This window comes from Anas acuta, chromosome 22, assembly GCF_963932015.1.
Source record: "Anas acuta chromosome 22, bAnaAcu1.1, whole genome shotgun sequence".
In the NCBI taxonomy this organism is placed as follows: Eukaryota; Metazoa; Chordata; class Aves; order Anseriformes; family Anatidae; genus Anas; species Anas acuta.
This window is the reverse complement of record NC_089000.1, coordinates 2,706,674-2,719,975: the sequence shown is the minus strand read 5'-3', so window position 1 is coordinate 2,719,975 and position 13,302 is coordinate 2,706,674. Positions and strand designations below refer to the sequence as shown.

At 39.4% G+C, this 13,302-nt stretch overlaps 1 protein-coding gene across 11 annotated transcripts in view; it reads left to right on the top strand.

The window, feature by feature from the left end:
* Positions 1-13,302, top strand: part of PRDM2 (PR/SET domain 2) — a 70,919-nt gene that overhangs the window by 31,938 nt on the left and 25,679 nt on the right. Inside the window, exon 1 of one of the 11 annotated variants that reach the window (XM_068658878.1) lies at positions 12,237-12,295. The exons of the other annotated variants lie outside the window; for them this stretch is intronic. The gene's annotated coding sequence lies outside the window, so the exon portion shown is untranslated. Of the gene's footprint in view, positions 1-12,236; positions 12,296-13,302 lie in introns of those variants that run through there. 11 annotated transcript variants of the gene reach the window in all.

Below are 13,302 nucleotides of genomic sequence, written 5' to 3'. Positions count from 1 at the left end.
AAGAGAGGAGGAAAAAGTCTGTAATTTCACTTGACTGAAAGCATGCTGCGTGAGGCAGTTTGAATGGGAGCCTGTCACAAAACCAAGTGGCCTCTTGGAAAACCCAGTTGTGTGTCCTCTTAAAATACTCTATTGCAGTAGGACAAATCACCTGAATCAGGATCTTGGGTAGCCCCAGTGAATATCTGTGGTAGTACAGTTTTAAAGTCTCAAACTGTTGCTAATAAATTTATTAAAACCTCACTACCATAAATGTCCGTACTGCTGTCGTAATGCTGTGTTTTTTATCAGGCTTGAATGCAAAGTGCAACTTCAGGCTTTTGCTTCAGAGATTTTAAATCAATGCTGCCATAATAAAAGTTACAGTGGATTCACTTTTATCTGTGAGCGTGGCTATGGCTGAAACGGTGCCAAATTGCAGCTGCACAAACGTGAAACATGAAGATGCAATAAGCAGGTTAAATTCTGTGCATAGTCAAAATTCTTGCAGTTTTTTCTGTTAATGCTTGCATAGGCATTTTCTCTTAGTTCCAAATAATCACCTGCTCTTGGATTGCATAACTACATGTCCTGGTCACAAAAGGCAGGCCTTGGATTGCCATCTGGATGGCATCACAAATGAAAATCATGGTCCAGTGTTGCCGTGCTGATCTTTTTAATTTGTTACATTAATTTCTTAGCTAGAGTTGTTCATGGAATAAAATAGCTTGTGAGAAGATGGTTGAACGTGAACTGGAGTGTGGCTTACAGAAGGTGGTCAAGTTCTGAAAGTTGTACATTGATAGCAAGGAAATCCCTCGATGAGATGACCTTCTTACCAAACCTTATTTCCAGTAGAACTTCCTAGCTAATGGCTGGGAAGAGACAAGGGAGGAAGGAGAAGGTCAGAAAGATCTGGAACAAAACTTCAGAATAAAGTTTGCTTTGATATTTCCAAGTTTAGACTGATTAACAAGAATAATTATATAACTCCAGTTGAAAAGTTGCCTTTGTCATGTCTAGGGAGCTGTATCTCTCCTTGCTGCTTCTATCTGGTCAACCTCTAATACATTCGAGGTCTTGTAACCAGTGGAGATTTTCTCTTATCCTCCATTAAAAGGGGCTTTTTGAATAGGAGACTTGTATTACTTCAAATTTCCTTCTTCACTTCTCCAGCAACGCCCCCAGTTTCTGTGATAGCTGTTGCTCTGAGCCTTCCCGAGCAGCAGAGTGAGGTTGGTATGATTCATTCTAGCTTTGCTCCTGCCTACGGGTTTAAGAATAGGAGAAGATAAGACTTCATATCAGAGGTAAAAATAAATTATTGGTGTATATAAAAGAGAATTTAAAAATTCAGCATTAAAATGCATTTATTAAAAACTCCATATTTCAAAGTTGAAGCTTTTGGAAGAATGAAGACTTACCATATTCAGATACTAATTCCTAAGTTGTTTAAAAAAAATAATCAGTGTTTTTTTTTTTTTAGTCAGATTATAGCATATTTATATGAACATTGGACAACTTGTTTACTTGTATGCTGTAATTGTAAGGTTAGGGAAAGCTGCAAGGTTTGTTTCTTCTCCAGAAGCCTCATGCTATTGTGTATACACTCCCTTTAAAAGTTTCTTAATGTGCAGCTGCTCATGGAAATCCACAGGTGTTGTCAGCGTGGGGCTGTCGCTGTATCATGGTATGTGCTTGTGCTGAAAGCTGGATGAGACACCCCAATTTTCATGCTGCTGGGGACATCTAGTTCTGTCTGCTCACACATGAGAGTGGTGGTGCCACTAGGAAAGCAAAATTCCTTGTAGTAGGAGGAACTTCGGAAAGGGCCAGGAGGTGGTTGGGAATGCAGGGCAAGCACTCAGTGCTGATAGTACCAGATCTTCATTACAGCAAGTCGTGCAAGCATCCCGTGCACCTTGCGTTACTTCATCCTTGTGTGGTTTTGTCACACAAAAAGCTTATTTAACAACATCCTTTATGGTTGTAACGAGTCAGTAGTTTTTAGCTACCACATTATTTCTGATGAGGGCATATCTCTAATGTAACAAACTTTGAGTGATTTGCTTATTCAAATCAGATTGTAAACTGATCAGTGTTTTCCTTCTTTTCCTCAGTTTAACCACTCTTCCATATGTTATTTTTTCCCCAAAATTAAATAGTGAAACACATCTAGATCCCAGTTTACAGCATTTCTGAGCAAATCTGCTAGTGCTCTCTTTAGTTAACCTACAGTGGGAAGAAAAGTAAGGCATCAGACAAGTTTCCAATATTAATCAATGTGTTTTTTCTATTGATCAGGATTAGCTTTGGAACTGGGGGTGGCCTGGGAGAAAAGCTTAGTATTCCATTGCTTTTCCTTGTTTTTAAGGAAACTGATTTTCAAGATAATTTAAAACGTAGTTATGTTACAAAGTTTCTATTAAAATATTACTTCCCTTGCACGAATATTGTTAGGATTTTCCAACACTTTCTTAAAATATTCTGTTCTGAGTCACAGAAACTGTTGAACTGCTTCTGGGGAGAAGATGTGGAGAAAAAATGGGGAGTTCTGTTTTAGGAAAGAACTTTGAATTAAACAGATTTAGAGACTGTGTTCAAGTACAGGAAGTGGATGAATTCCTGCAGGGTGGGAGAATAGGCACTGTTTTCCAGAAACAAGTGGTTTTCTTTTTTGTTCTCGTAAGTGCCTTACATTGTGTGCGTTTTGGATCTGTCCCGTTGCTTCTGGGAGCAGGCTTTGGTTATTCTCTTGCCCTCAATGAGTTCCTGCCTTGCCCATGGCAGTGTTTGGGTTTGTTGTCTCACTTAAACCGATGCGACTTGATTCATGTGAACAAGCCTTTCTTGACTTCCTTTGCATTGTCTCATGTGAAGTCAAGGCTTTACCAGGCACTTACTCTTTCACTTCGCTTGTTGCCTTACAATTGGAAACTTTAGGTTTTAGGGGAGATACAAGCTCCTCAATGACTGACTTTCAGTTTGTCCTTCTTGAATCGTGTCCTCATGTAGTAAAGGTTCCAAGTTCTCCTTATAATGGGAACCTTCCCTATCTCTTAATCACTTTTACTGCTTTTCTCTAGCTGCTTTATTTTTCCGCTTCATTTTTTAATCTGTTTGAACAATACTATTAATATTATTTCTGTATCATTAATAGTACTAAACTTTAGTGGTTGCTCTTTTATGCAAAATAACTGAATTGTAATATTTTACTTGAATTGTTTATGGGAACCTCTTACTCTGAGGACATGTCTACAGATGCCCTGTATAATTTATTATGAAGTGGCAAGCAGGCACGTTTCGCATAACTCCAAGTATGTCCATACAAAGTTTTGATAACTGGTTTATTTGTGGGAATAGATATGACTCCATTTGTACATGTGTGTGGCTGAGACCTGTCTTCTTTAAGCATGATAACTCCTTACTTTGTAAGGCAATTTCTGTTTGTAAAGCCTCTATGAAAATTCTAATGTCACTATTATAAAAATGCAAAATATCAAAATTATCTTCTGTTCCACTTAATGCATTTTTCAAAAGTACAAGAAAGAAACAGTTATTGTCAGACCAGAGTGTACTTAGCTTTTTTTAGTCTGTCAAACCTTCAGATTTATTTTGTCATTCTTGCCAAGAGCCTTGCATAGATTGACAGGAACGACTTTGTGGTGGAGAATTCTCACTGGCCTCCCCTCACTGTGTGAAGTTCCTCAGTGAAATGTAGCTGTCTTTAAGTTTTTACTTGGTTTGAACAGTTATTGAAATAAAACTTACTGATGATTCCACACTTCTAAGAAATCGAGTGTTGCCTGAACATCAGATATTCACTAGCATATATTTACTTTTTCCCCTGGACTAAGCAAGTGTGTTATTTATTTGTATCACCAGTGTGTTTGTTGCTTAGCATGAAACCTTCAGAAAGATTTAAGAGCTTACTAGACTTGCTGTTGAGAGTTAATTTTGTTGTCACACTTCCTATTGGAGTTCTGCAAGAGCATTTTTGACTATGATTAATGCCCCAGAACTTCAAAGAGGCAGTATTATTAATGTGGTGGTTGGCATGAAGTTACTCTAGTGAGACTATTACAATAGCTGAAAATCTATCTTCTTGATTATTATTACTGCAAAATGATGTGGAAATGGGTCGTCAGCTATACATCTATTCTGACCTGTGTTGATAGCCAGACTCCTTACTTGCTAGAATCTAGCCAAATCTGAACCTGGTTTTATTTGGCAGTCTGTAAGAAAAATCCGTTGTTAAATGGGAAAGGGCTAGTGTTTCTGTAAGTGCCTTGATTCGTGTAAATTATGGAAGATTTTCTCTCCTATTATCACTGGTCAAAGCCAGGTACAGTGCAAGCTTCCTTTTACTGTTGCCAGTAAAATCAAACACTTCACTGGGTAGTAAGCTCCGGTGTAAAGCAGCTCAGCAGCAGTGACAGCTGAGCTCTCTGTAGCTCAAAGTTTGTATCAGAATCTTAAAATACCCACCTTTGCCTTCGAGTCAGCCTCCTAAAAGTAAACGTGCACCATACGGGTGCCAAATGTTAGAATCGTCTTGGGCTTTTACCGAGGAGTAGGTCACACCGAGTTTTAGCTGGCTGAGTAAAAAATTGACTTCCTGCGGTGTTCTATTTCAAGTGACAAGTAAAGAGCAAAGAGCCCAGCTTTCAGATCTTATGGACCCTTGTCAGGGATTGCAAAAGCAAAGTGGACTTTGTGCTGGAACTTCGTTTGTAGCTACCAAATCCTTAACTGTTCAGTGTCAGCCTCGAGTCTCTCCGCTCTTTTCTTCTGTTTTCTTGAGTGAAAATGTCCAAGTTACTTTTCAGTGAGGTTTTATTTTTGCATTCTACTTCAATTTTCATTTTATTTTATGAAAAAAATGTGTGGAAACTTTCTGCATTTTTCATGTCTAGTTTCATCAAAAGAAGTTAATCTTGAATGTAGCAGTTAACTGAGCAGAAGACAAATACACTTGTCCTCCGACTGGGGCTTGTTTCCACATCATTTGAGAAGTGGAAGAAGTTGTCGTTCACTGTAGTGCCCTTATGAGCCTATCGACCTTTCTTCAATTCATAAATTAGGCAGAATCCAGTTTGCTGTCGTCTGACTTGGGGCAAACTGTACATTTAGTAACTTCTTGTCAGCTCTATTACCCCAAGTGCCAACTGTTGTCCCGTTGCATTGTGCTCTACAACTCCAAAAGCACAGGTTGGGCAACTGGAGCACTGCAGGTAGAGTTCCTCTGGAGATACAGGTCAGTATGCCCCCTCTTCGGAGAGAAGACTGAAAAGCATTTCTCTAGGGGGAAAAAAAAAATGGGCTGCAGCTGAACTGAGTGAAGCACCTTGGTTCACAGAAAAAGCTAAGCAAATCCATCACAACTTCTCAACAGATATTAACGATTCAGAGACTTGGTTGAACATTATATTAATGAATTTCCATAATGTTTATCCTTGTCCTTAGTCTGCTTTTACATATTAGAAAGGACCTGTGGTGATAATCTGCCATATGACCTTGGAATGTCACTCTGAAGTTGGAAGGAGATGAGACTTTCCAAATTTAACAGATGCAGAGAAGCAGTTTTCATGCCTGCAAACGCGTCCTGACAGTAGCTGCCCATGAGCAGTTAAAGATGTTCCTTCTGAGGATGGAAGCCCAGATCATAAAATGCTATCATGTTTTTAATGAGGGCTAATGGACACAAGCTATGTACTTACAGTAACAGGTAGCTGGTAATTTAATTTCTTGTTATCTCTACTTAATTTGTCAGTAATGTTTTTTCCTACCTCATACAAATGAAGGCATGTTGTTGGGCATCAGTTGTTCTCATTTCAGTTACATGGTAACGTTCTTACACAGTGCCTGAGCAAAAAGCTCAGGGCAATTAAGTGCTATACTTCCAGTAAGGAGTAGCCTCTAAAACTGTTACAGGCCAAAGATATTTATTGTTTAGGGCGAGCTTGCATTGCATGCCAGGGCTGATGGCTTGGTGCTTCAGAGGTAAGAGAGGGCGATAAGGGACTGTGCGCACTATGGAAAATACTACAGAGTAAATCTTTGAGATTAAGTTTCTCTTTAGAAATTCAAGATACAACTTTATTGCAAATCTATTGGATTGCTGCTGATAACAACAACAACAAAAAAGCAAAAACATCTGCTGTATGTGTTGTGGTTTTTTTCCCTCCTCTTCAAGTTGTGTTGAAGAAGAAAATGGTAAAGTACAAGAAGGAAAACTGGAAATGTATGGCTAAGAGGGGGATGAAGTACTTCATAAAAGAGAGGAGCCCGACTTTACTGAACTCTTTACTACTGTGGAGACAAGCATATGACTAAAGACATGTATGGTGAACAGAGGGCTTTAGTAAAAAAGAGTAACACGATGGATTTCAGTGAAAGTAAATAAAAATGTTGTAAATAAAACCTTTTAGCAATTCTAAGGGGGTTAATTTTATACATGGGAGACTTAATCTGGTGGTAGCAGCACTGTCGGCGCCCTACATCTGTGAGAGGCTTTGCTCTTCTTTCCTCGGCGTTGGAGAGACTCCTGTTACAGTAATCCCCGTGCCCCGCCGGGCACAAAGGCCGTCCTGTTTCCTGGGAATCGTAGCCCTCATACAGCTGTGTTCAAGTGAAGCTTTAGCCCATGTTTGGACACAAACGTTTGGACAAACTCCTGTGCATTTTTGGCCTTAAAGGCGATTGCAGCTTTTCTCTGACCTTTCAAGAGTTCTGCTTGGGGTGGTGGAACAAAAACGCTCTCTGCAGCAGATCACCGCCTTCATTTGTGGTGTGTGAGGGGTGTTAGCCCACAGGCAGACCCAAAAAGCTAAGCAGTCCTGTGGTTTTTAAAAAGTGACTTACCAGTGTGATGACTGCTGCATTTGAATGTACTTGGTTTGTCAAACAGCAGAATAAAACGGCAGAGAAAGTCTGAAGTAGTTACTTCTAAAGATAACCTAGCCTAAAAGAAACAAATAAATACTGTTAACCTGACCCCCTCAAAAGTTAGCAAAGAGAATAGTACAATGACAGATCTATGGGTTGGTTATTACAGATAAAGACAGACTGATTTAACTGTGTTTGTTTAACTGTTCTGGTACAACTACTTGTGTGAGCTCTTGCGTTTCTATTATCTTGCAAAGGCTGCTGTCGAAATGCATGCTGCTACTTAATCATCTGCATGTGGCTTTGTTGCAGGGTCAGACAAATGTTTCCTGGAGAGCTGTAGTGAGTGTAGGAGTACCATCCTCTGGATTCAAGGAAAAGCTCGTGTTCATGAAAGTGCAGGTTCACATTTTGAATAGTTTTCTATGTTTAAATAAAAATAAAGATGCCGTTTGTAACTGAGTTCTTCATAAGACACTGGCTAAATATAGAGAACACCAGTTACTTTTGGAAACTCTGTTTAAGGGTTCTGTGTGTCAGCTGTCATTTTTATTACTTCTTTTAGCTATAATACTTAACATTAGCTAAATGAAAGCTAATGGAATACAACCAGACACGAGTGCTCATCGTGCTTTTGGTAACAGGTTGGCCGTGTCAGCGGTGGCTGCGTAGAGGAACTTGCTGGGACTGGTGGGAGGCTGTGTTATTAGGGAGGGGAGGAGGTAGGAGTGCACAACTCTGAGGAGCGATTGAGAAATTGTAGAGCAGGTCTGACACCGCATACTTGTGTTCTCTGTCTGCTGGTTTAGTTTTGTTAAGTGTCTGCATCGAGGTAGAAATAACATCTTTGTCTACTAAGATAAAAGCTGTAGGTTTAATTATTTACGCTTAATTGTTTCAGTACAGCTCTTGTGTGGGTTAAACTTGCATAGAATTAAACCCTGTGGATGTTTGTTTGCCCTGCTTCATAGTTGTTAGATGACATTCTGTAGCATTTAAGTCATTATGGGTGAGTAAGTCTTAGCCTGTAAACTTAATGCTTCCTATGATTTATACTCAGGTTAGTCAGAGAAAGCATAACACATTAAGGATTTCAGCGAGGTGCTGTGAATGGAGATGGCATGCTATGCAAACATGTATGTATTACTTCTTGCTCCTCTTTCTATTACAGGGGTAGTGGTACATGATTCAATTCACAAAATGTGAAGTATGTGAGGAAGACTGTAGGCAATTCCTACTTCCATTTTTGTGGCGTGGTATAATACCATATGTTTCAGATGGGCTTTCTCCTCGTAGGGCTCTTCAAATGCGTTTATCTGTTTAATCTGAGTGTTGTGAATAGCTTCAGCTAAGCTTTTCTGAGATTATGAAGAACTTCATGTAATGACAACATTTCCTTTTGCTTCTTTTAAGTCATTTTGTCTTTTTTTTTATGTTGGCGTGGTATACCCTACTGTGCTAACATTTGTCTGGTACTGATGATTATAATTGAAGAAGTTTGTGGTGAGATACAGTAACTTGATCTTAAGTGTTAATTAATCTTAACTTAATGATCTTATGTGTTCATTAACATGAAGACTTGGCCAAATGTTTGCAGAAATTGGTGTTTTAAATAGCCCCAGCTCAGAATTTTCTTAAGCTTTCCATGGCAACAAGTTTATCCGTTAGGCAAATATGCTAGTGGTCTTTGTGAATGCATTGCTCCATTTCTTTTCTGCAAAGTGGATATTTAGTGCATAGTACAAACATTTTACTACAGAAATACATGCATAAGCAGCTGTATTCAGATGTATTGAACTAACTTCCCAAGGTGAGAGTGTTATGGTAATACTTACTATCTAGTTGGATGATGCACTAATTAAAATGCTCCTCTTTCTGCATATGTGAAGTGATGGTTGATGTGTAGTAATGTGTTTATTTCATAGGACAAGTTGTTTTCTTAATGATGGCGGTGGTTTCAGTGAGGCAGCTTGATTCTAGCAGTTACTGTAAGTTTTGTCTTCCATGCTTATGCTGTCACACTCTCCCACTGCTACCTCGTAAACTTGAATGTGTGTTTTCAAGGAAGATGAGATGCAAGTTGAGGTGGAAAAAGAGCATGGAAGAACCCTTGCTTTGCATCAGGAATAAAAGCATATTCAGGAAGCATCCATTTATTGCTGCTGTTTGTGGTCTTCAGGCAGGTCATTGAGTTCCAAATTAGAGCAAAAATGACTACAACAATGGGGCATGCAGTTTCTCTTCAGAGCCCTCGTTTCTATACCTCCTGGCAGCTGAGCTGCTTCCTGGAGACCCTCCGTATCCTTTGCTGCACAAACCTGCATGTGCCCCACTTGCCTCTCCTCCCAGCCTGTACCGAAGGGATGTGGAGAGCTGAACGAAGACAAGTGATGCTGTGAGTAGTCAGCCCCTGGCATTGAATTGCAGGGAGATTGCAAGCAGTTGGAGCACAGTGCCCTGCTGAGTCTTTGTCCTGCAAGCAGTGGTGGGTTGTGCTGGGCACCAGGCTAAGCATCTGCTTCTGTAGTACAGGCCTGGGGCTGTGGGTGTAGACCTTCTTCAGGATTTTTCCAGGTATTTTCTGTATATATAGTTCTGTGTGTTATCCCTCTTCTGAAATAATTGGGTATGTTAAGATTGGGCAGACTGAGAACACAGAAGTAAGGTCTTAGAGCTCTCTATTATTCTCTTGATTCTCAGGGGTCAATTTAAAATTGCACGTTACAATGATGTATTTTATGCAGTAAAATAGACATCAGCTGCTTCACGGGGTTTCATTTGTTTAACAGTACCTAAAATAATGTCCATACAAACTAGTATTGCAAAAAAAAAAAAAAAGAAACCACCTGCTAATTATTAATAATAATGGATCAAGGAAAATGGGGTCATTGTGACATCTAAATGTGACTTTTTTTTTGCATGTTTTCATACATACTTGACAGCACTGTTGAAATAGGCCTCTTAATGGTACTATGTAGCCATTCAGAATTAATTGATGTCCATTTTAGATGCTTCTGTTTCGGGAATTAAGCTGTGCTTTTTATGTCTTGAGTCTCATCCTTAGAATTGCTTGGATATGAACAAAAATGTGCTGCTTTTGTATCCTTTTAACTTTTTTTTCAATATTCAATTTTATAAATAGTTGGTATTGTTAATGGAAAAAACAGTTGATATTGTGAGACTTGGTCTGTGTTTTTGAATCAAGAGATGGGTACCTTCCTGCCTAGGGTATAATTCTGTTAGAGCATGCTGGAATGGATTTTGTGTGCGCACCAAAGCAGCAGGATGCATCTCTAGCCAAACTGGAAAATGCCCCTGGTATAGCATATCTTACACTAAAAATGAAAATATTTTTTTCAGTCATGACTCATCTTAATTCAGTACAGAAAGAATCTACCACCAAAGCTGCTGTATGGCAGCATTTGAATATGGGAGCCTTGGGACTTGGGAGGTGTCTGTCAGCCTCTGCATTCTCTTGGCTTCTGTAGTAATTGCTCTTTCAGTACAAGAACATTTTTCCCCAAAGCTTGCTGTTTTGTTTCATATTAAGTTGGAAGCTTTAGAGTTCAAAAGATGTTCCCTCTGCAGGTAGTTAGGTGTGTGGTCAGAAGTTCCCTTCAGAGTTTTTCAGCTATGCTTGCTTGAGTCAAGTTTCAGAAAGGAACTGTGGTCTGTTGTGCTAACAGTAATGGTACGTGAGAGAGAATGGAAGTTAATGTCATAACATGTAAGTAACCTGACTTTAATAAAGGAGAAGTGTTGAGGTTGGTTCTTTCAAGGTTGGCATCTTTCCTTTTCCTGGCTTAATGCTGCCCTGCTCTGTAACTGATCACTGCTGTTTTCACTTTCTCTTCCTTTTTCTCCAAGAATTCAAATGACTTAGTGGAATAACCTCACCTGTACCAAGTTACATAAAACTTTGGGCACCATTTAAAATGGTTTAGTTACTGTATGTTATGAGATGGTGTGTGTGCATTTATTTGAATTTTATGACCACTTTCTGCTATCGTTTTGAATGTGGCTTTTTTTGTGTGTAAAAGACATTCACTTTTGCTAGCCTGTCTTCCAGAACAACTAGCCAGATTTTACACATTCCTGGGAGTGTAAGTAATTCCCTTTGAAAAGCACAACATGTCTCCCAGCATTCTGGATATAGGAATAGAGGAATTCTGGTGTGCAACTTTCCCCAATTAAAAATCAAGTTGCATCAGCATTTTGGAAGTCATTAATCAGAATAATGCGGAAGTGGTTACACAGTTGTGGTTTCTGCTGAATTTTCTGTAAGGACTGTTTAGCTTGTATATATGCTCAATCTTTATTTCATATTCTCCAATACCAAAGTAGTTGGTACTTTAAATAGGAGGAAAAAATCAGAAGTTGGTTTACAGAATAGCAGTAACTACTGAATGAGGCTGGTGCAAGCTATCGCTAATCTGAACCAGTCCCAAAAGGATTAGCTAGCATGTTTATGCTAGCAGATTGTAATTCACATAATGAAACCATGTGGCAATCGCTGTCAGTGTGACACATGCAAATTTGTCTCCTTTCATATTTCTTGTAAGTGATCAAAATCCCTGTTGGTGATCAGATGCAAGATTCTCCTTCCTGCTTTATGGTGTTAGCTGTGAATGTGTTTGGTGCTGCACTTAAAACTTATTAAAGATAATAGCATCTTGTACAGTTTTGCAATACTTAATGATAGGATGCAGCTCCATGTGTATGGAAAGACTGTTTAACTTTTTCCCTCCTGGCATCTGAGCATGCTTATTCTGTCTCAGCAGCAGTTGCTCAGTTGTTGTACAGTCCCGTTAGTGTTTTGGTTAACAGCAAAAATACAAGTGCAGGTGCTGTGGGTTGTTTTGAGATGTCTTGGTCTGATCAATAGAAGTAAGTATAGGCAAATGGAGATTACTACTCCTCTTTAAATTGTTATCCTCTGAACTCCTCTGAGATAAGTGGCACTATGTGATTGGAATAGGCCCGTTGTCTGGATGTAGGCAGTAGCTTGAGATCTGTGCCTGTTGCAGTGTTCGTACTAGATGTTGTATGGGTGCTGTAAGAGTGTAAAGGCAGGTAATGGTTTTGGTGACCTGTCTGCAACATGCATAAATGAAGGAAGGGGGAGAAGAACCCATGTTTAAAAACTAAGTGGCAAGACAGAAATTCCTGCGTTCTTCTTCTGGTCTTTGTCACTGTAGGCAGGAAGCTGTTTTTCCATCTGTTTCTTTCATTCAGTCTCCTTTGCATCTTTCTTTTGCAATTCTTGTAATGCACATACACATATATTAAGTTCTGCCCTTCATTTATTCTTTTGTCATTGTTTCCATTTCACTTTCCCTGTGTTTCATTCCTGTATCTTTCTTGTTTAGACCAAGTGGAGGATCCAGCTGGCAGTAGCAGCCATGTAGGACCCTTCAGGAACCTGATGGTAAGTGCACGTGTGTACTTATGCTCAGGCTTCCACCAGGTTCTGTGCTGTGAGAAAGTTTTTTCCCCTCCTGCAGGCTTCTCTTAGTTCCTGACATCTGAAACTGTAAGAAAACTGTGGGACAAACCTTGGGTTGCTTCCTCAGTGATACCCTTTGTATCAGAGTTGCAGGTAGTGTTTTTCTTTGGGACTATGCAGGAAGAGAATGGTACAAATCTTTCAGGTATGCATGAATTTCAAAAGCACTTTGAGAACTCATGAAGGAAAGCCTGTCAAAAGCTAGTTGGTGCCTTCAAAAATTCCTGAGCTCTAGAGAGGTGAAAGCTGGGAGAGTATACCAAGAAAGCATCACTTTACTGTTCATCTGTTCTTACATGCCCTTCCTGAACATCTGCAATGGAATATTGTTAGGTTTAGGACCATGAGGCGGATGCGTCTTGGACAGTCTTTGCCATGCTTGAGTAGGGTGGACTGTTTTTTCTTAGCCTTTATAAAGGAAACTGCAACCTGAAAATGAATGAATGTGAGTGAAAGCTGATAAAAGGAAAATACCAAAAATCACTTGGTATCCCTTTGTGTCAAACTGAACCACCACATCTAAAATTACGTGTGTATGCAAGCAGTTTTGCTTGCTATTCTGAGTAAGGTGCTAGATAAAACTTCTCAAGTGTGTTTATGCTTAAAGGGCGATAACTTACAAAATTTCCGATGTATCAGTGAGCAGGTTGCTTAATTTTTTTTTCTCCTGAAGAGTGTGTCACCTAAATAACTCAATTTTGGTTACAAATCATGCTAGCGACTTCCTAGATTATAATTGGATTTGAAGTGCATAAATTTTGTATTCTGTAAATGGACAACACTTTGGAAAACCTGTGCTTGCTTTAGTACTTGAGTGACTTGTGTTGTTGCTTTTACATATCTTACCTCACATTTGATAGAGCTCCCTTCATTTCTAATCTTGCTGTGAGAAAGAATCGGGTCTTGGTTTGAATGCTCTTAGAGTAACC